A 22923-nucleotide genomic window follows, 5' to 3' on the forward strand; every position below is an offset into this window, starting at 1 on the left:
GCGGTGCAGCCCGGAGGATGCGGCGCAGCCACCCCCAGCCCCAGCCCCTGCCCTCCAGCCTAACTGCCCTTTGCCCAAGGTGCTCCGTGATCCCGGCCTTTCCATCAGCTCCAGCGCGACTGAAACGGCCCGGAGACAGCAGCGGGCATGCGACTGCCCCTCGTGCCCGCTGGGCTGGGCGCCCCGGGCCTTGACACAGAGGGAAACCAAGTCCTGGTCACCAGGGCGGCACGGGGCCTCCCCCAGTCCCGCCCAGACCCCGGCTGCAGGCTTCCCCGTTGCGGGGGGGTCTCCCCGGGAGCACGCTCGCAAGGCAGCCTCCAGGGACGGTAAAGTGGTCGTGTGGGGCTGCAGGGGTGCTCAGCAGGTGTCCCCTGACCCAAGGAGGGAGAAGGGGGCCCCCCACGGAACCACCAGCGTCCAGTGGCCTCAGCACGGATGAGAATTTCCCAAGAACTTTTCTCCTTCGAGACGATACGTTAGTATTATCATCACTATTGTTTTTAACCCAGGACAAAGTTCAGAAACTGAGGGGGAAGGCCAGAGCATGGAAAAGACTGCAGGGCTCTGGGCGAGTCAGGCCCAGCTGCAAAGCGAGCCCGGCCCCCCACCAGGCCTGGCCTCCAGCCTCCGCTGTGTGTTTACCCCAGGCAGCGGCCAAGCCCAGGACCTGCTGGTCTGATGAAGCCGGGGCCCATCTGAGGGGGCGTCTCACCACGTCCAGCGGCCCACAGATGCCCTGGCCGTGTGTGGAAGGGGCCACGAGCCCTCTGGCGTCTCCCTCTGGGCCTGGACACCCGGACGGCCCACGTCAGGACCAGCAGGCTCGTGCAGCTGGGAGAACGTCCAGGACCAGGACGAAGAGTCACCGTGAAAATCTCCAGGAAACCTTCCCCAGCTCCCGCTCAGAGGGCTTCCCACGGAAACGCCCTGAAACGCGCTCTAAACCGCCTCCAGAGACAGAAGCCGGGAGTGCCTTCCTGCACGTCATGTGGACACAGCACAGACGGGGCGGGCCCTCCCCAGTGTGTCCTTTCCTAGAGGACCTGGTCAGCGTGCCGGGCACTTGGAGGAGATAAATGACTGCGACTCTGAAAGGTGTCCTCGACCCACGCTGGGCGGCCGCCCCACCCTCTGGTCCCTGCAGACCCCAGAGAGCGTGGGCTGCCTGAGGGGCACACAGATTCCAGGAGGCAGCTGCGTCCTGAGCTGCCCGCTCTCCACGTGGCCCTGCCCCGAGGAGACTGCCCACCTGATACAGGCACGTGGCCACGTCTTAGTCCCGGAGAGCTGGCTCCGTGAAAGGCAAGCCAAGCTTGGCTTCTTGGGCCCAAGGAAGGCTCTCGTCCCTGGGATGGGCCCGGGCTTAGCACCTCCTCAGGCCCAGAGGCTGCTGTCTCCCAGCTTAGCCAAGGCTGTTCCTTAGGCCCTGATCGTCTTTGGGAGAAGTGAAGGGGCAGGTGCCCTGCTGGGCCCCCTGCAGCTGGGCCACAGGCCCGGCCACTGAGCATCCAGGAGACCACACCCTGGGCCATGTGGTTTTTAAACAGCCGGAGCACATGTCCACATACTCATTAGCTCAGCAGGTGAGCTTCTGCTTTGATGAGTCTTTTCATAAAAGGGCCTAAAGAGCGGCCGAGGGGCCAGAACGCTTCCTCCGCGTCTTGAGTGTTGCTGAGACAGCACCTGGGCAGGGATCCGGCTCGTCCCCACACGTGGGCAGAGAGGCCAGGAAGGAGGGCAACCACCAAACTGGAATTTCAGATGAACGTGAATAACTTTTTTAGTTTGTCCCTTGCAGTATTTGGGACATACTTCCACCAAAATAATGCTTATCTGAAATTCAAATTCAGCTGGGCATCCTCGGCGCTGTTGCTAAATCTGGCAGCTCTGCAACAGTCCTGTGAGGCAGAGAGGCAGATAAGACCTGGGGCACCCACCCCGTGCTTATAGACACAAAACCAGAAAGGAGAGGCTGCGCCACTGTCTGAGGGCCCACAGCCCCTCAGCAGCCCCGGGCCCACGCTCAGGCCACTGGATGGTCACAGCTGGGGGCTGGGGGCCCAGCACACGGAGTGGAGGGTCCTCCATCAGCTCTGACCCAGAGGTCCGGATGGAAAACTTATCATTCCTTCTTCCACGGGATGAAGGGGAAGCATCATCTTTCCACGTGAGCTGATCCAGGGGCCACAGCTGATGCACAGCTTCTGAGAATGCCCCCCCACCAGCCGCGTCAGTCAGGAGCTCTGGGAACAGCCCGTGCCCACCTCCCACCCTGGGACATTTGGGATTAGACTGTGAGGACCCCACCGGGTTGGGGTCTGGGTGCCAATGCACAATCTGCTGTAAAGGTGGACAGAGCAAGAGAGGGGAGGGTTCTTGACCCTCTGTCCTCCATGGAAACAGGAGAGTGGCCTTCCCCCCTGACGTGGGAGGTGGCAGCTCTGCCCAAGGCTATCTCAGCAGGCGTTGGTCACGGCTGTTCTCCGGAGCATCTGACCGTCTTCTGCTCTTGTCTCATTTGGAAAATGTGGGCGTCGTCTGTCCTGCATGTTCGGGGTTCTATTCACCGGCTCTGCAGGTGGCGTGCTGTCCCAGTGCTGCCCACCCTGTGCCTGCTGCCTGCGTGTCACCGAACCACACTCGGGTCCACTCGCCTGCCCACAGGAAAGCCAATCTACTGACCCCGGGTGGTGGGGAAGCAAAGTGCAGCACTTACCGCAGGAGCCAAGCAAGGAGTCCAGGCAGCTAGTACCCAAAAGGCCTGAACTCCCCAAAGGCTTTCAGGAAAAGGTTTTCAAAGACAGCGTGAGGGAGGATGGGTTGTGGGGTGTGATCAGCTCGTGCATGCTCTTCTGATTGGCTGGTGGTGAGGTCATCAGGAGTCAACGTCATCAGCCTTCTGGTTCCAACTGGCCTGGGGTCTGCGTGCTTGTGGGCAGCATGCAGTTAAATTCTTCCACCTGGTGGGGGCTTCAGTATCTGCAAAACAGCTCAAGGACGCAGCTCAGAATAGTATCTATAGCCCTTGAGGAGGAACTGAAGGTCCTTGATCTGTTTAATGGCTAAACAATTAATATTTTGTCTTGTTTAACTGTTTTCCTTTGCTTCTGCATTTTCTCACTTGTTTGATTTAATTTACTCTTTGGAACTCGGAGAAGGCTGAAGTTTTTCTACAGACAGGAGTCAGGCGGAGGATGGGGGTGGTGTCTGTCCTGGGAAGGCCCCCACGCAGCGTCCTGCTGGGTTACACACAGGCCTCGAAGCTCCTTGTGGATCCCGTGCCCATCCCACCCCAGGCCCTGCAGAAGGGCTGCTTCCCTTTGCTGTCCGTGGTCCCGGCCCTCCGTACCTAGCGCAAACTGACACGGTGTGACCGCCTGAAATCTGGCCCAGAGGCAGGGCTGTGGTTCCCTCCCCGTCCGGCAGCCAGAGGCAGGCTCTATGTGCACCAGAGAAAACCAGAGAACAAGCTGAAAAGAGCCCAGATTCTAAAGCAGGTTCCGCTCTCAGAGCCAACACCCGCTGGGAAACTTTCCCCATCACCGTTTCGAAGCCACTCAAGGAGGTCACGTGAGCGAAGGTGGGAGGTTAGCCCTGTCTCGACCCAGGTCTCAAGGCTGGGAGGTAGGGCGTGTGCCCATCCGTGGACGCCTCCATCTTCTGGACCGTGGTCCAAGGTTCCGAGGGTTCCACACCCTCCCCGCCTGGGCGGCCATTTCTCTGTGGGGGAGGGGCTTCTCACGGCTCCATGGCCACTCCTGGCCACCCCGCCATGGCAGCGGCCCCGCAGGTCCCCACGTCCTGGGATGCTTGCTTGTGTCTCCTGTTCAATGAGCTGTGGTCTGTTCGGTCCTTCTCTGTTTCCCCTGGAATTTATCAGGCGGTGTTTCTCCAGCCTGAGGCACAGGCTTTACTCAGAGCTCCAGCTCCGGAAGCTGGATGAGCCAGCCTCCGCTACCCTCGGGCTGGTTCTGCCCAGCGGTCCCTCCAGGTCAGGAACTCCGCAAAGCCCCATGGGGTCCCATCTGCAGAGGCCGGAGAGCCCCAACCCGGGCCTTTCCCGCCCTCACCTGTCCTGGCCGAGAGAGAAGAAAGTCCAGGAGGGGGCGACAGGTGAGGACCAGCCTGTGGGGCAGACTCAAGGGCACGAGGACCCCCACCCGCTCCCGTGTATCTGCTCCACGTGCACCAGGCAGGGCTCCTGTGACCTGCCCCCGGCCCGCACACCTCCCAGCCCTGCAGCCCAGGCCCCCACGTGTCCCCCATTTAAGGCCCCGGGAATGGGGCGAGTGCCAGACTCCAGGGCACCCACACAGGGGTCCCACCTGATGGGCACAGACACGGACTCGTGCTGGGACTGCCGTGCAGAGACGCCTCCTGAATCCTGCTGGACGTGCCAGGTCCTGCACGCTTCAACCACGGGGCCTCCTTGGGGGCTAGGATGCCGTCTGCTTTTTAGGTCCGGTCTTGACGGCAGACAGACTGTGAACTCAGAGCTCATCTTCCTGGGAAGTCTGTGCGTCTCGTCTCGCGGGCGGGGTCTTCACGAGGCCGTGCTCCGTGAAGCCCGGCAGTTCTCAGCCGTCTCCCTCGAGGGCCCCAGGTGGGCAGCAGAGGGGAGAGGGGACCCGCAAGGCCCTGGCTGTGGACGGCTGTGCCGAGGCCACCCAGCACCCCCCCAGAGACGCCTAGGAGAGCCATGACCCTCCTCACAGAGGGACATCCGGCGCAGGAAGTCAGGGAAATTCGAAAACTACCCACGAGAGGGCCGGCCCAGCTGCTGCACATCCCGACCTGAGCCTCGCGGGAAGCTGGTTAGCGCAGCTGCCAGGCCCCGCCTGCTTGTCCTCCGGGCCGTGTGGGGTCAGCCACAGGCCCGGCCACGCTGAATGCCCTGGGGCCTGGCAGTCGGAGGTGACCTGGGTCCCAGGAAGTGGAACTCATGCCAGAACCGTCGCGGAGGCTTCATGGCAGATTTCAGGTCAGGATAAGGGACACTGCTGAGCCCTGAGGACTGCGGACTCTGAGGGCCGTGGGTGGCCGGGTGGCCACGGGATCGAGACCCCAGCTCTGGAGGGGTGCCGGGCCCTCCTGGTCACCCCTCCTGGCCGTCAGCAGAACGCTGCCCCCAGGTCTGCTGGCTCCCAGGAGGAGGGCTGGGGCCATGGGTAGTGACTCTGCTTTCCTGAGGTCAGCAGATGCCCCCACTGCCGGGCCGGCCTGTCCAGGGCGGAGGCGAGGTCAGGAGAGTGGTCGGCACAGGCCCAAACCTACCTTTGCCGGGCCTGAAGCCTCAGGGATGAAGAAGGGGAGGCTAAGAGGCGAGGGGGGCGGGGGCGCAGGGCCGACTTGGGAGCCCACTGCAGCACCCACGTGGCCGGGCCAGTCGGGGGTCCCTGTGGTGGGGAGCCAGGAGGACAGAACCTCCAGGGATGCTCCACAGAGCCTCGGGCAGCAGTACAGCATGGGCGGCGGAGCTGGTGGACGACCAAGAGGTCTGGGTGGGGACCTGCGACGGGACCGGAGTGGAGCTGGCCACTCCCGCACACCTGCTCTTTGGGTCGTCCCAAGGCCCTCACCCAGGCCCCGCTGGGCCCCCCACCTGGGCTTCTGCAGGGGCAGCCAGGCCGTCCCCTCCGCGTCTGCCCGCAGGCGCAAGCCGGCCCTTGGACGGTTTTCTCGTCTCTGCTGCAGTTTTCACTAACGTCCCGCAGCCCAGATGAAATAGCTCTGCGGCCAGGGTCTCACCCCACAGAGAGCGCGCGAAATACCCGACGCACCTTTAAGCTCCCAGAGAAGGACACCTCGCCCAGAGGCTGCGAAGCGGAGCGGGACACCTTCCTGGTTCATTGAAACAGTGCATCTTACCAGCAGGGCTGTGCCCGGTTACATGAGCAAGTTCCCACTCCCCGTGGGAGCCCTGCCTTGGGCTGGGCACCGAGGGGCTCCTAGGGTCCCCCCGTGGGGTCCCAGCAGGGAGGTGAGGGGTCCTGGCAGGGGGTGCATGCCTCCTGACGCTGAGAGGGCTGGAAGGGACAGACCCTGAGGAAAGGGCACAGCCGCCCCGGTGTGTGAACCTGGCTCTGTAGGACGGACCCTGATGCCACCCAAGCCCACAGGCCCAGCCACCAGGAAGGTTCAGGCCTTTGGGAGGGTCCCTTCAGCCGGGTAATGACGGCACCTGCCCCCGACCTGCTCGGCTCTCTGGTCACAGGCCTAGCGCTCAGCCTTGAGGGCCAGGGCAGCACTGCATCCCCACCTGGGTCCTACCTGCCTTGCACGGGACCCCCTGGGGGATGGGGAAGATGGTGCGGCCACCGGGCAGAGGAGGTGCTCCCCGGGGCCCCTGGACAGAGCTGCGTGTTCCGGCTGATACCCTCCCGGCACCCAGCGCTGTTCCAGGCGACGGCGGCCACTCCTGTGCACTGAACGCCACACACAGGAGTCACCACACAGGACCCCTCGTCCACCACGGCTGCCTCAGCTCCTGGGGCGTCCCCCCTCCCCGGGCCGGCAACTCCCTCCTGGGTCCACGCATGAGGGTGGGGCTCTGTGCCATGTCACCCACAGCAGCTCAGCTCAGCTGCCACCCACGCATGGATGATGGACTCAGCCAGGGTGAGACCCAGAGTCCACGGGAGAACCCGTCTGCTCCAAACGTCAAAGACAGATGCACAGGCACAGGGCACGGAACACAAGCACACGCGCGTGCACACACACACCCCCATGTACACATCATACACATGTGCACACACCCATACACACGTGCGAACACACTGGTGCCCACGTGCACGCACACATTGGTGCACACCTACACGCATTCATGCTCCCTCACGCACACACGTGCACACTCACATGTACACCGTCCCCAGGAGTCATTTGCTCCCAGCACTGACCCTGCAAGTTGAAATTTCTCAGCTGAAACCCCAGGGCAGCTCACCTGGAGTCTGTTCATCCAGCTGCCAGGACCAGAGGGCAGACCAAGTGGGTAAGCAGGGAGGTGGCCCTGTGCGGGGATGCCAGGCCGCGTCCCCAGGGCTCTCCTTGTGGGCTCCTGTTTGGGGAAAAAAGGAGGTCTTGGCCCGCTGAACATTCTTCCCCACTGAAACCCAGACTGCCTATCTGAGTCAATGATGGTTTTATACAAGGTGGGGTTTTTTTAATGAAGGGATTTTTCGATCCTGAAATAATACCGTTTTGTTTTGTAAAGTCTGTGGCGGCGTCTCTGGGCCTTTCTGTTCAGGGCAGCTTTATCGAGCTACGAGGCTGGATCTTCCCTCTGACATCAGCTCAATGACAACCAGGGCTGCCCCAGCAAGACGCACTTTCTGCACAGATGAAAAAATTCATTTTTACAGATTGAGATAAGAGGTGATGCTGTTTTGAGTCTGAAGTGTTTCCTTTTTCATGTGGTGTAAAGGGTCCTCTTCTGCACCGTCCACACTGAGTGTGGATCACCCCCGAGGCCGCCCTCGGCGTGTGGGTCCTCGAGTCCCTTCCCACCACACCTCCACGCTCTGTCCTGCTGGTGTCCTGGGCTCGGGGACCCAGCGTCGGCTCCTGTGGGGACGGGGCATGGCCGAGGCCTGGGGCTTCTGTAGCTGGAGGTGGCAGCAAACCCGACCCCAGGTGGCCACCGGCTCTAGGAACAGACTCGAGAGGGACGTTGGCCGAGAGGGACCCCTGTTCTCCCACCACGGGAAGGGCTGTGGGCTCCGGGGACCTCGTGAGGCACCACGTTAGTGTCGGGACAAAGGCCGAGACCGGCCTCCCGGAGTCGATGCAAGTGAGGAAGAACGCAGGCCGGAGGTGCTGCTGCGTCCCCAGAGGGGCCTGGTGTCACCATGTCCTGCAGGGAGCAGGGTGCCCTGCACGCGTGTGGAGTCTGCACCGGGCCCTCAGCGGAGCGCTCGCGTCCCGTGTGTTTGGGCTGGAAACGTGTGCTGAGACGTGTCTGCACGTGTGGACGGCGTCTTCGGGCAGCATCCTCTTTGGGACACAGAGGCCAAGATGGGGCCGTTCGGAGGGTGTCGGGTCTGAACCTGGGTCTTCGGGCCTCGGCCTCAGGGACCTCGCGCCTGGTGGCTTGTCCCTGCCTCACCAGCCATCAGAGCTGTGCCACTGCTCCTGCCACTGGGTTCCGTCAAGGCTTAAAGGATGGACCGCCTCAGTAATGCAGGCCTGGCAGGCCGGCTCAGCCCTTCCTTACAAAGTCTAAATCACGTTAGCACGAGTGGTCCTGATGGATGCCTGACTCTCCCCGTACACGCGTCCTGGGGAAACGCCAGGCTGGTCTCCAGCAACCCGGTCTGCATTGGGCACGTAAAGCCAGAGCGTAGGTTCCTTGAGAAGGTGAAATGCTTCCCGGGCAGGGAGTTTCTGGAGGCCGTCTGGGGGTCTCTGCCGGGCAGCAGGATGTGTGTGCACCCGCCCCAGGTCTGTGCACCTCTCCTACCGGCCCCGCTGGTGGGGCCCCAGGCCGGGGGGCGGGGTGGGGAGGGAGGACCACCTGCAAACATCCGAGGTATCTCGGGATCAGGTGAGTAGGTGGCGTCAGCCTCCTGTTTTTTTGTTTGTTTGTTTGTTTTGCGGTACGCAGGCCTCTCACTGCTGTGGCCTCTCCCGCTGCGGAGCACAGGCTCCGGACGCGCACGCTCAGCGGCCATGGCTCACGGGCCCAGCCGCTCCGCGGCATGTGGGATCTTCCCGGACCGGGGCACGAACCCGTGTCCCCTGCATCGGCAGGTGGACTCTCAACCACTGCGCCACCAGGGAAGCCCCAGCCTCGTGTTTTTAAACTTTTTTCTCCACCAATTGAACACACTGTCTCTGAAAACTCTGAATAGGCTCCTTTGTCTCCGGGGAGCGCGAACCGTCACGTAAAGCCTGTCCGGCCTCTCAGCGGTCTTCAGCCGCGGTTCTGACCACAGTATTGGGGGACGGCTCCTGGCCCAGCCCAGGCTGGGGCTGCTTCTGAAGCGCCCGTTGCTCCTCGGGTGTCGGCACCTTGTGTGCAGATTCCGTGTGTGTGACGGCAGTCAGGCTGGAGCCCCCAGGACCCACCTGCAGCCACCGCGACTTCCTCTGCCGCCATCGCTGGTGGGCGGCCAGGACGTCCGGTCTGTGTCTGTGAAGTACTTCCACCTGGACGCATCCTGCTGGGAAGATCCCCCGAGGGACACTCGGTGTGGGCTTGGCCCTGCACCACCCCAGCAAGGCTCAGGTGTGAGGGTCCCAGGAGGACGGCCTGACACACCCCCAGTCCAGCCGGGCTGAGGACCACCTTCTCGTTCCTATAAAATTCAGAGCGGCGATAGGCAAGATATGAAGAGTTCATTAAATGTTCTAGGCGACCATCTGGTTTCTTTAAAGCTGCCCTTGAATTTCTTGAAGACACTGTGCTCTCCAGTGTGATCTGAGTAACACAGGGCGCGTCTCCTAGAATAAGACAGCTCGGAATGATCATTAACCTCGAGAAAGGAGGATGCGTCAAGTGAGACCCACTCAACGAGGCGGCCCAGATTGCCCCGTGTCCCGTAGGAACATGATGGTGGCCGGCCTGTCCGGCCCTTTGCTGGGTGGTGGGGGGTTGGGATGGGAGAAGCCCTTGGCCCCCGAGGGGCACCCCTCTGTCGGGTCACGTCCCCAGTGCATGGGTCCCCAGTGCCCAGGACACGCCACGGGGCATGGGGGCTGTGGGGCACCCCTTCATCCCCCTTGGTGAGAGCCCCACGGCCCACAGCAGGCTCCCAGGGCTGCCCACCAGCTCCTTCACATCAGCAGGGGCCCAGCCCTCACAGGCACCCACGCACCGCCCCGAGGCTCCTTGTAGGACTGCTCCTGGGCTCGCTCAAAAGGACAAGCAGGCTGGGGGAGGGCAAGAGTTTCACTGGCCATCCAGAGGGCGTGTGTTTCCGCAAAGTAGCTGCTGAGTCAGGAGGGGGCGCGGGCATCTGAGCGCCAGGCGGGCGGCGTCCAGGCTGGAGCTCCAGCCCCTCAAATGGATGCGACGGGCTGTGCACAGCCCCCTTCACGGGAGGCCCAGGCCTGGTGAATACTTAAGCTTCCTAAATAAAACATGAGAGAGTCGGATGGACCCGCAGACTAGCCTTGCCTTTTTTCTGCAGTGAAAACACTGAACTGGGTGCCACGTGGCCTGTGCCGGGTCACGTGCACGGACGCAGAGGCCGCTCTCGAGTCTGACCGCAGCCTCCCCTTGGCTCTGACCCACAGGCCGCAAACCAGCCGAACCACTGGCCACTCACCTGGTCCTGAGCTGTCAGAACCCGACGGTGCACAGGGAGGTGCACGGTGGGGGGGTGCCCATCGCCTCTCGGGGAACGCGGGGCCACAGCCGCCTGTGTTAAGGTTCGGCCAGGCCTGTGGTTTGGGTTTTCACACGGATTTTGGAGATCCCCCCCACCCCCGGCACAGCATCATGCCCACAGCTTCCAGCATCCCAGTTCTTGTTCCAGGACCCGTGAGCATCCTCCAAGGCCGCTGTCAGCCCCACAGATGGCCGTCCCACGGATCGGAAGCCCCACTGCCCACGCCTCAGTCCTGGGGCGTCTGTAAGGGGTTGCCGTGGAAATCACACCCTCCCCAGACACAGCTCCAGCGATGGGCAGGTCAGGAGACACTCGCAAAGCCAGCCGGAGACCAGACTTTGGAACCTGCGGTTTCAACACCAACACGTCTCCTCGGGTGGGACCTGCCCCTTGCCCGGCCCCGAGTCTCAGGGGCTGGATGTTCTGGTTAAAAATAAAACTTTAGAAGTGCATCCCCCAAGCCGGCGTCAAGAGAGCAGCACAATACATCCTCACAGAAACCCTGGGAGCCCCGGCGCCGGAGCCCGAGCTGGTGATGACACCTCTTTTGCTTTCACACCAAAAGGTTTGTTAAAATCCTGCAGGTTCTAACAAAATCCAAGGACGTGCTGTCACCGTGTGATGATCAAATGGAGAGGAGGACACATCCCTTGTTACTGATCCTGCCTCCGCTTCATCCCGAGGCACTATGGAAAGCCCGCTGCTACCTCTGGCATCTGAAGGCCCTGCATCAGGACCATGAGACCTCGCCCCGGCTGGGCCCTCATCCAAGAAGCCGCCTTTGAGGACATGTCCGCAGTCGGGGACCCTGAGGTCCGCTGTCCTGGCAGATGGGGGGCAGATCGAGAGGCCCTAAGGCGGCCAGGTGCGGAGCGTGGGGCTGGGAGAGGTGAGGCCCGGCTGGCCCAGGGGCGGCTCTAATTAAATGGCCAGACATCTAACAGGTCAGTGTCCCTCTCACGCCCACACTTCTGCTGACCTGCCTGGGCTCCTGGGTGCTGAGGTGTGGCCCCTGTGCGTAAACATCTCATCAGCTTTCCTCACCAGGGAGGGTTCTTGTGGTTGGTGGGGATGAGGGTCATCTTTCTCCTTCACGTCCTTCCTGGGAATGAAGGGCCTCGTGAGCTGCGGGGACCCAGGTCTGCCCTCCCCTGAGATGGCTCTACCAGCGTGAACTCAGAGTTCAGGGCTCAGACAAGAGAGAGAGCTGGACCGTGCCCCCCTGCAGCCTCATCGGCCAGCACTCCACCCTCTGGTTGCTGGCCCGCTGCCCCGCCATCCTGCCCACCCACGCTGGCCATACCACCCAGGCCCGTGCTCTTCGCTCTGCCCAGAACACAGCCCCCTGCCCTGCAATGGGGGACACATGAACACTCCACTCCTCCCCCAGGCGTCCGCTGCGGGCTGTCGTCCAGCCCCCAGCCCAGCCTGCAGGGAGCCCTGGAGCCAGGGTGGGTAGGGGCACCGGGGACCAGCCCTCCTGAGCTGGTCTGTTTGGAGCTTGGGGCTGCCCAAGGGGGCGGGAGACAGCGGGATGCAGGCGTGATGTGGTCTCAGAGGCGTCGCAGGGACCCAGGAAAACACCTCCCACTGGAAACCCGCTGCCTCGGATGGCCGGGCTCTGCCCTGATTGTCCCGATGGAGTCAGCTGAGCCTGTCCTATGAGGCCAGAGAGGCTGGAGAGCTCTCACTGTCTAGGAAGGAGGGGGCTGCCCTAGGGCCCCACCTCAGATCAGGGGAGGCCAGCAGAGGGACTCAGACTTCCTGGGCCCCAAATGTGTGGGCCACTGGGGACCAGTCAACACCCCAGCCCAACCCCACCTGAACCCGTGGACCAGAGGCTGGGCCACTGGGCATCTGGTGGCTGGAAAACTCAGGTGCAGGAAACATGGGAGCCTTGCTGGGGGGAGGGGAAGGGGGACTGATGGGGTGACAGACAGGATAGGAGGGTTATTGGCTATTGGGGCTAGTGGGCCGTAGAATGTTCCAGAAATGTTGATAAGCCTCAAAGAAAGGAAGCACGCCTTTCGTGAATCGGGTGGGTGGGCCCTTCAGAGGGTCCCTTCATCCCCGTGGGCTTCTGGGGTGCGGCCGGGCCGTAGGGTCACCCTTTGACTGCCAGGAGAGGGGAGTCCACGTCCTGCTTTATGGCCCCCAGCGTAGGGTCTGGCTCCCCCTCTAGGAACTTGGAATCACCAATTCTTCAGAGGAAGCAAACTGGAGGCCATACCACCCAACGACGTGGTGACCCAAAGAAACAAAACGCTAATCGAATCGGCCTCTTCTGATGACTAGAAATCAGATTTCACACGTGGTTCCAAATTTCTGGCTCAGAAACGAGTGGCTCTCTCCTCTGGAGCGCTGGGGCCCCTTGGCAGCAGTCAGCTGAAGCCCAGGTGAGGCTGCCTGTCAGGCCGATGCCTTTGCCACTGTCCCCACCTCTCCCCCGCGCCCACCACCCAGTCAGCTGCCGTCGGCAGGGGCATTTTTGCCTGGCCCTTGGCTCCTGAATGGACAGATGGATGGAGGAGGGCAGAAGGGGGCAGAAATGAGGCCAGAGATGTTGTAGGATTTAGAATAAGAAAAGGTGTCATTTCAAACCGTGGGACAGGAGGGAAGGCTCAAGGGCGGTTGAGGTTGGCCGGCCCCTGGGAGGGCTGGCAGCGGCGGGAGCTGGCCCGCGGAGGGCGCTGGACGTGTGCACAGCTTGGCCACCTCGGTGCACAGGCCCCACCCTAAGAAGTGCCCTTGCGCCAGCACCCGGCCAGCACCGGTTTTTCAGTGAAGGAAAGTACACCTCGGGGCGCCTTCCGTGTTCCTGCCGTGCAGCCTGGGCAGGGGTCAGAGCAAGGGGCTGGGCCTCACCGCCTCGCCAAACGTTACCTTTCAAGGCGGTGGAAGCCTGGCGTCTACGGGGGTCCACGGGCTCGGCAGACACAGAGCGGCCGTCCCTGTGCCTGTGGACGACGCAGGCCCCCACTGCCTGTCCGCTCCCCCGAAGGTTCTGGGCTGAACCGGGCTGTACAGACCAGCACCCATCTCGCTGGGTGCCCGGTGACCCAAGCCCAGGGCCCACCCGCCGGCTCGCGGCCCCAGACGGCGTGAATCCGGCTCAGGTGGTGGGAAAGTCACCGTCCTCACAGATGTGGCGGGAGCTGTAGCCGTTGCTGCGGAGTGATCGCTGGGTTGTGTTTGGCTGGAAGGCAGAGCGCGGGGCCTGCCCTCCGCTCAGGACCGCTCTCCGCGGGCGCCTGGCGCTGGCCTGCAGCCTCTGTTCAGCTCTGGCCCGCGGGCTCAGCGAGGGGGCAAAGTTCTGGCCCAGAGCCTTCAAAGCGGCTTTAGCCAGTGCTGGGCCGCCTCCCGTGTGGGGCTGGGCTGGCAGGACCCCAAGGACTCAGCTCCCTCAGCTGCGTCTCGGGTGTGTCTTCCCAGGGGCTGTTCTTGAGATGCCATCACCTCATCAAAGCAGTTCGATCGCCCGTTGGGGAACCTGCTGACGAGCCGCTGACGAGCCGTGTCCCATCACACAGACCCCGCCACGCCCGCGGTGGGGATGCCTTTAGGCGTGAGGTGGGCCCCCGCTCAGTCTGAGCAGCAACCGTGTCCCCAGCAGTGGCAGGTGGGGGCACTGGGGTGCGAGTGCCTCACCCATAGGCTTGGGGACCGGCCTTCGCTCATTCACCGCCCACCCCTCTCTGCTCGGGGGCGCGGGGGGCTCCCCAGACCCCAGAACCCCTGTGGAAGGCGCTCCTTGCCCAAGGCTGCAGCTACGGGGGAGGGAGCAGAGCGGCCCTGCGGCTGTGGGGAGGGGCTCCTCTCCTCAAGCTTCAGCTGAAAGGCCAGGCCCCGGGTGCAGCCTCTGTGTCTCAGGCCTGCTCCCTTCTGTGACCTCATTGTCACTCTGGCAGGAGGAGAGCGGCCGGTCACCGTGGGCCCTGAGCCCAGCCTGGACGCGGGGGGACCAGGGGAGGGAAGGGACACGTCCTCCCTGGGGGCAAGTGGTGTTTCCCTACACCCCAAGGAAGCCTCCTCTTCCGCGGGGGGCGCAGTCTGGGGGCCTGGAACATGGACCCCCGCTCAGGCCTTCTCTGCCTTAGTCTTGACCCTGAGGGAGGCCGCATGACCCCACCATCACCACCTGCGGCAGCCCCCAGGACCCAGGTGTGGGCGGCTGGGGGGCACAAGCCCGGTCTGCCCAGAGATGCGGCCCTGGAGGGCGGTTAGCAGCCTCATCCGCCCGTGGCGCCATGGCCAAGGAACAGCTGAAAAGTACACACGTGCGTGAACGTACTGTTACACGCACACACCTGCATCTCCTCTCACTGTCATCTCCGGCTAATAGGATTTGCAGCCTGAGACTTAATCCATCTTGCTAATTTGTAGAAGCGGCTTCTAGAGAGTGTCGCTGAAACTGGAATAAATGATTCCCAACGTTCTTCTCTGTCCACGTACGTGTGGAGGGAGACGGCGTTCCCTTCCCCGGTGGGGCCTGAGCGCACTGGACTGACAGCCCAGCACATCTGTCCCACAGAAGCCACATTGCCCACGTCGCTAAACGAGCCTGGGGGAGGCCCCGGAACAGGGGGGCACCAGTCACTCACTGGAAACTACAAAACAACTAAAAGAATTGTCTCCAGTTGCGTGGGGCCACTGCCCCGGCCTCAGAGCTGCGACCACACCCGACACAGGGGGAAACTTGAAAGGTCAGGACCTCAGCTGCCTGGACCCAGGCTGGACGCTGGTGTGTCCACACCAGGCTGCGTGCCCCGATGGCAGGGACCCACTCCGTTGATCGGAAGTTGGCCTCGAGGGTCTTGACAGGCCCTGGAGGAGGAGGGGTCCACACCCAGAGGGGCCAAAGGAGCCTCGGCGCTTGACGGCAAACCCGTCAACCGGGGGGGCGCAGGGCCCGGCGGTGAGATCCTGAACGGCCTTGCTGGGGAGGAAGGAAGCGGCCAGTGCGGAAAGGGGTCATCGCCAAGAAGGCCGAGGGGCCACGGGGCCCTCCCAGCCCCTCGGCTGACGGCCTTCCCCACGTGGAAGCCGGCGGGGACTCAGGGCAGCGGCTGGGGCCACGTGAGGAGACAACGGCCACAAAAGAGGGCTGGTGGGGAGAAGGCCGGCAGAGGCCGCGAGGACACAACTCCCGGTCAGAGTGGAAGCAGGAGGCCCAGAAGTAGTTCCCAGGAAGAGGGGCAGCAAACGGAGGAAAACACCCAGAGCACAGGTGACGACGACTGTCCTCAAATCCCAGGTGGACCATCAGCCGAGCTGCAGCCCAGCGAGGCCATCAGGGTTCAGAATAGGGACAGAGTCATTTGAACACCTTAGCCGAAAAATCAGCGCCGTGAAGGGAGAGGAAATCTGGCCATACCGCCCGCCCTGCCCACAGGAGACCTCGGGGCCGAGCCGAGGGAGGAGGGTGTGACCAGGCTGAGCGTCCAACAGAGGGGCCACGATGCTGGTGGGTTCTCACAGCGCAGGGGCCCAAGGGTCACACCCGAACACTCTGCCTGCTGACCCGGATGGGGCTGAAGGGCGCGGTGGTGGAGAAATCCCAAGACAGGTCGGCAGTGCGTCCCTGCCCCGTGTCCCCTCCAACAGGGGATTTATTAGCAGGACGCGATGCTGATACTGGGCGCCTGGCAAGTAAAGCAGTAATAGTAACACATAAGCCAAGGGAGGGCCAGAGGCACCGGAAGCATCGCCGGGCGTGGCCATCAGAACTGCGCCAAGTGCGAACACGGGGATTTGCTAAAGGGCAACCGTATCAGCCACTGAACACTCACAATATTTTTTCTTCGGAGCAGTTGGTCTCAGCCTCGGCTTCTCGTTAAAATCACGCAGCGGAACTTTTAAAGCATCTGGACACCAAGCGCCCCTCAGGCCAAGTCAGCTCTGCAGCCGCAGCCAGAGGGCCAGTGGTCCCCGGGGCTCCAGGGGCTCCCGTGCGCAGCCTGGAGTGAGATCGGGGTTCCTGGGGACCTTAGAAACGTCTCTGACAGGAGAGCAACTTTTATCTGATGCTCTGTTCCGTCAGGTTCACTTCAACCGACCTTTCTTTGGTTAATTTCAAGTACAATTAATTGGGGATGTTTTATTAAAATACCACATGTATATTATCCCGATTTTCAAAAATGATTTCTGTCTTTCTAGCTATAAATATGAGCAAAGGGGGATCTGCGCCGAGTGGTTGGATTTGGGGGGAGGATTTTTACTTTCTTCGTGGTTGGATTTGGGGGGAGGTTTTTTACTTTCTTCGTGGTTGGATTTGGGGGGAGGATTTTTACTTTCTTCGTGGTTGGATTTGGGGGAGGTTTTTTACTTTCTTCGTGGTTGGATTTGGGGGTAGGTTTTTTACTTTCTTCGTGGTTGGATTGGGGGGAGGTTTTTTACTTTCTTCGTGGTTGGATTTGGGGGTAGGTTTTTTACTTTCTTCGTGGTTGGATTTGGGGGGAGGATTTTTACTTTCTTCGTGGTTGGATTTGCGGGGATGATTTTTACTTTCTTCGTGGTTGGATTTGGGGGTAGGTTTTTTACTTTCTTCGTGGTTGGATTTGGGGGTAGGTTTTTTACTTTCTTCGTGGTTGGATTTGGGGGTAGGTTTTTTACTTTCTTCGTGGTTGGATTTGGGGGTAGGTTTTTTACTTTCTTCGTGGTTGGATTTGGGGGTAGGTTTTTTACTTTCTTCGTGGTTGGATTTGGGGGTAGGTTTTTTACTTTCTTCGTGGTTGGATTTGGGGGTAGGTTTTTTACTTTCTTCGTGGTTGGATTTGGGGGGAGGTTTTTTACTTTCTTCGTGGTTGGATTTGGGGGGAGGTTTTTTACTTTCTTCGTGGTTGGATTTGGGGGGAGGTTTTTTACTTTCTTCGTGGTTGGATTTGGGGGGAGGTTTTTTACTTTCTTCGTGGTTGGATTTGGGGGGAGGTTTTTTACTTTTTTCGTGGTTGGATTTGGGGGTAGGTTTTTTACTTTCTTCGTGGTTGGATTTGGGGGTAGGTTTTTTACTTTCTTCGTGGTTGGATTTGGGGGTAGGTTTTTTACTTTCTTCGTGGTTGGATTTGGGGGAGGTTTTTTACTTTCTTCGTGGTTGGATTTGGGGGGAGGTTTTTACTTTCTTCGTGGTTGGATTTGGGGGGAGGTTTTTTACTTTCTTCGTGGTTGGATTTGGGGGTAGGTTTTTTACTTTCTTCGTGGTTGGATTTGGGGGTAGGTTTTTTACTTTTTTCGTGGTTGGATTTGGGGGGAGGTTTTTTACTTTCTTCGTGGTTGGATTTGGGGGTAGGTTTTTTACTTTCTTCGTGGTTGGATTTGGGGGTAGGTATTTTACTTTCTTCGTGGTTGGATTGGGGGTAGGATTTTTACTTTCTTCGTGGTTGGATTTGGGGGTAGGATTTTTACTTTCTTCGTGGTTGGATTTGGGGGTAGGTTTTTTACTTTCTTCGTGGTTGGATTTGGAGGAGGTTTTCTACTTTCTTCGTGGTTGGATTTGGGGGTAGGTTTTCTACTTTCTTCGTGGTTGGATTTGGGGGTAGGATTTTTACTTTCTTCGTGGTTGGATTAGCGGGGAGGATTTTTACTTTCTTCGTGGTTGGATTTGGGGGTAGGTATTTTACTTTCTTCGTGGTTGGATTTGGGGGTAGGTTTTTTACTTTCTTCGTGGTTGGATTTGGGGGTAGGTTTTTTACTTTCTTCGTGGTTGGATTTGGGGGGAGGTTTTTTACTTTCTTCGTGGTTGGATTTGGGGGGAGGTTTTTTACTTTCTTCGTGGTTGGATTTGGGGGGAGGTTTTTTACTTTCTTCGTGGTTGGATTTGGGGGGAGGTTTTTTACTTTCTTCGTGGTTGGATTTGGGGGTAGGTTTTTTACTTTCTTCGTGGTTGGATTTGGGGGGAGGTTTTTTACTTTCTTCGTGGTTGGATTTGGGGGGAGGTTTTTTACTTTCTTCGTGGTTGGATTTGGGGGGAGGTTTTTTACTTTCTTCGTGGTTTTCTGTGTGGCTTGAATTTTTCTTAATAAGGAACATATCATACTTTACAAAAACAATTAAGTCATTACAGAGAAAAATCCAGTGGAACAGAGACAGTCAAGTAAAAACAGAGCAAATGGCCTGTGGGTAAAACCCCGGGGGCAGGCGCGCATCGGGGGGTAGGGCCTGGTTCTGGGGCTGTGTCCCCCGGGGTTGCAGGGGCGGGGCAGGCGGGATGGGGGTCGTCCACTCACCACCCTGTGCCCTGGACAGCCCAGCCTCCTTCCTCCTCCACAGGGGAGGCAATGCCTAACGCCTTCTTTCCCCTGCCCAGGGGTTGTTTTTTTAGCTCAAATGAGATGCTGATGTTTGTAAAAGAGATGCACAGACCGTAAACAGCTGTCAGATATTCCTGGCAGCTCCGTGGCAGCCAGTCAATTGGTGGTGAACACGTTAATTCAACACACTTAGAAGTCTGCGAGGAAGGACGGCCCACCAACGTCCAAGAGGAGGCTTTACAAATTACTTAGGATGTCAATTTTTAACAGACTAAACACATTTTTGTTTTGTAGAGAGAACTTATTGTTTTAAGAAACACATTAGGGACTTCCTTGGTGGTCCAGTGGTTAGGGTTTTGCCTTCCAATGCAGGGGTTGTGGGTTCGATCCCTGGTTAAGGAGCTAAGATCCCACATGCCTTGTGGCCAAAAACCAAAACATGGAACAGAAGCAATATTGTAACAAAATCAATAAAGACTTTAAAAATGGTCCACATCAAAAAAATCTTGAAAAAAAAAAAAAGAAACTCATTCATGTTTAAAAAGTACGGCAATGAGGAAAGGAAACTCTTGTGCCCCGTCTAGGGGAGCTTTAAAATTTAAGAGTTGCAAATAAAGCTAATGAATTTTTAATCGACTTAGTCTCAAGTAAATGCAGTTTCAAAGTATTTTAGGAATGCCTTTTATGATAAACTTTCCGTTTCTGCCAATGTATAACATTTTAAATTTATATTTAGTATAAAACGATGCTGCTACACTGTAGAATTTCATCTGCACACCCCGTTCCCAAATTGGGAAAGTAAGCAGAAAGTAATTAGAGTAACTTGAACTAAGAGGAGCATTTTCTTTGCCCAGGAAATATCTCAAGTACTCAGAGCCAAAATAAGCCCCAAATAAACAGTGAAGATATGATGAGCGTCTCACGCCGGAAACGCCGAGCCCAGCCATTCACGGGGAGGGCGAGGCCCACTCTGGTATTTCAGGCAGATGCACGTGCTTCCTGAGCTGGGGGCCCTTCACCAGCTCCCTGCCGTCCCAACGACCTAGGAGTGTGGAGTCTGCCCCAGGTCTCCACACAGGCTCAGCCTGGTCCAGAGGGTGCCGAGAGCACCTGAGGAAGCCTGGCAGTAGATGCGAGGACGCGCTTCAGGACACTGTGGTACTTGGCGAGGCTGCAGTGCCTGGAGTCCCACCCTCCGCAGGAATCAGGAATCAATTGTTTCCGTGTAAACTTAACCCCCAGTTGTCACATTAACATTTAGATTAAGTGTCTTCCATGGAATGACTGGGTCTACAAAAGCCGTTTGGGGGGAAATTAGAAGGTGGCTCTAAATATCTTGTCAGCAGTCTTTCCTCTCTTTAGGGTAAAGACAAGTGATTGCCCCCTGACTCTGGTTGGCAATTACGAGGTGTCAGGAGCGCTGCTCTCTAACTAAGTCTCTCCCAGGGGTGTCCCAGAGGCCTTTTCATTTATCCACCCACTGGGTTTGAGCCCCTGGCTTGCCAGGCCCTGTGGAGTTCTGGGGAGGTGACAGCTAATGGGGCAGCAGAGCCCCGGCTCCCCAGGCACGGCCTCGTCTGGAAGAGATCCTTCCCGCTTATTCAGGGATGATCATGCCGGACGATGGGGATGGAGTCGGGCCCCGCTACGCGTATCTGCCCAACCAGGGGTCCTGCCAAGGCCCAGAAAGTGAGAAAAGCAGGTCACTGCATGTCTGGCTCTCAGGCTTTAAGTTCAGCGGACTCTGCCGGCCCGGCGGACGGTGCCTCAGGCCTCCTCCAAGCCTCCTGGGGCTGGACCCCAGGAAGAGCGTGATAAAGCCCTTTGATGGGTATGAACATAAGTTCTAATAGAATTTTCAGCATTCACGTTAATTACAATGTGGTATTAACCTTAAAAGAATCTTATCTGGAGGCAGACATGAGAGGAACGGAACCCACGTAAGAGTGGCACGTCCTCTCGCACCTCGGCTGCCGTGAGCTGCCCCTGACTGCTCCTCTCAGAAAACCCTGGAGGTCAGCCCCGACGCGGTGTCCCAGAGGCCTGGGCCTGCACCACCGCTAACGGCAGAGCGCGTGACTCGGGCCTCGGCCTTTGCTGCGGTGAGACAGTGATTTCTGTTGTCTTAAGCCCCGGACTGGTGATTGGCTAGGGCAGCCCTGGGAAATTAAGAGAAAAGGCCTGGCCTCTTCCCGGCTGGGTCCCAGCTGCGTCCCTATGCAGTCGGCGTGCTCTGCTTGGTTTTCAAGCACAGTCGCATTAAGTGAAAACAGTTCCTTAAATCGAGGTGAGGAGAGGCCTCGGGCCAGCCCCGCAAGTGCGAGGTGCCTCCACTCCGAAAACTCCCCCCCCACCCCCCAACCCCCACCCCCCGAGCCCTGGGGCTGGAGCGGCCCCCACCCCGCCCGGGCTCCCAGCGGCTCCAGCTCGGACCGAAGCCACGCCCCTACCCACGTGAGAACTAACCGCCCCTCCTGTCTGCCGCCGGGAGCCGGGACTCCTGCGGGGGCTTCACGCGCATCCCCACTGGGGGGCCTCGCGGACTGAGGCTGGAGCTGGACAGCCTTGACTGAGACCAATGAACCTCCACCACGGCCCCGGCGTGATCGGGAAGGCGGGCCCTGGGGCAGGGGTCTGGTGGACTGGCCCTCAAGCCATCCTCCTGGGCAACCACTCCTGGACCTTCAGCAATGTTTGCATGCAACCCCGGGGGGCTGGGCAGACCAAGGGCATCGCGCGAGCCTCCAATGCCCCGCGTCCCTCCAGTCACGCCCTCACATCTGCTCCCAGCCTCTCCCGGTGACGCCTCAAGGTGGGGCCACCGCAGTGCACACGTGTGGTGCCTCGCAACACCATTTCCTGTTGGCTGTGTGTCCTGCAGCGCGGAGCGGCTGGGCGGACACCACCAGCACCGTGATGCCGCGGACAAGCGCGTCCTGTTGGAGGCCCAGCACGAGGCCGGAGCCTGCAGCTCATCGAGCACTGTGTGGAGAGGGGGCCTGAGTGCCGGCCGCTGCGCCCTGTCCGACCTGACGGCCTGGGGGTGTCAGGAGGAGACAGGGGTTCTGCCGTGCCTTCCAAGCTCGGGACTTGGGAGAAAGGTGGGGTGGGGGCCCTGGGCGAGATGTGACACATCCCCACGCTTCTGTGACCCTGTAAATGAAACTGGGGCCCGGCCCCTGAGCCCAGGTGTGCAGCCCTGGAGGGGCTCTGGGCAGAGGAGGAATTTGGGAAGGGAGTTGCTTGCTCCCCCCAGGGACGCCTACTTCAGGGTCTGAGGGAAAGGGGAGAGAAGAGAGCCCGGTGCCGTCTGCCCGCCTCGCCCGCAGCGCCCCTCTGACCCTGGGGCAGCTGCCACTCACCTACAGGCCCGGACTGAGCCCTGGGGCCCGGACAGGGCTGAGCCTGGAGGCGGCTCCTTCGGGGGGACCGGCTCACCTGTTCACCTGCTCTCACCGTTCACCTCACAAAGCCGTGTTCCCCCCTCGGGTGAAATCTGCAGAGACCACGGGCCCTGGGCTGTATAATGCCCGTGAGGGGCAGAGCGGTACCGTCGGGCAGACGTGTCACTGTCAGGCACACAGGTCACCGTGAGACATCCTGGGTTCCAGGCTGGGCTGGGTGCGGGCGGGGCAGCGGGCAGGCAGCCCCGCCTGGGACTGGGCGCTGGGTTGGGCTCACGGGTGGCGCCCCTGCCGGCCAGGTGGCTGCTGACGCCCGTCTGCCGTGTGGAGAGGCAACTGCTTGTCCAGACGACCAGCCGCCTGAATCAGGATCTGGGCTCCTGTCAGGCCACTCGGCCCTGGGGCCCAGCAAAGCCTGTGTCCCTGAGAGGAGACCAAGGGAAGTGAGATCCGGGTGTGGGGCGGAGGGCCCGGGGCCTGGGGGTCACTTCGTCCCCCAAAACAGGGGTTTTTGTCTGAAACAACCGTCCTGATCCTTGATTTCGTGGGTCATTAGGAATTCTGCACACACAGCTCAGGTCTTGAATAATGAATCAAATGTCCTGGTGACTGATTTTTTAAATGGGCCATTTGCATATTGTGATTAATCAGCTGCTCCTCGGGGCTGGAGCTGAAGGGGGGTCAGGGTGTGGGGCTGTGTCCTCTCCCACCCCAGGGCTCTCAGGAGGCAAACCCACCCCCCATGCGGCACCCCCGCCAGGGCGGCCACTGGGCCGAGACTTTAGGGACAGAGTGGACAGACGTGGAAGGCAGGGCCCCGTGGCAGAGACTCCCAGAAGTCCACGATCCCTTTGGATGTCCCTGCTGTGGGGAGAGGCTGAGGAGGTCCAAGTCACCCTGGCGTCCATGGTGAGTAACCGGACGTCCCCTGCCCAGGCCTCA

The sequence above is a fragment of the Lagenorhynchus albirostris genome, chromosome 16, assembly GCF_949774975.1.
Source record: "Lagenorhynchus albirostris chromosome 16, mLagAlb1.1, whole genome shotgun sequence".
Lineage (NCBI taxonomy): Eukaryota > Metazoa > Chordata > Mammalia > Artiodactyla > Delphinidae > Lagenorhynchus > Lagenorhynchus albirostris.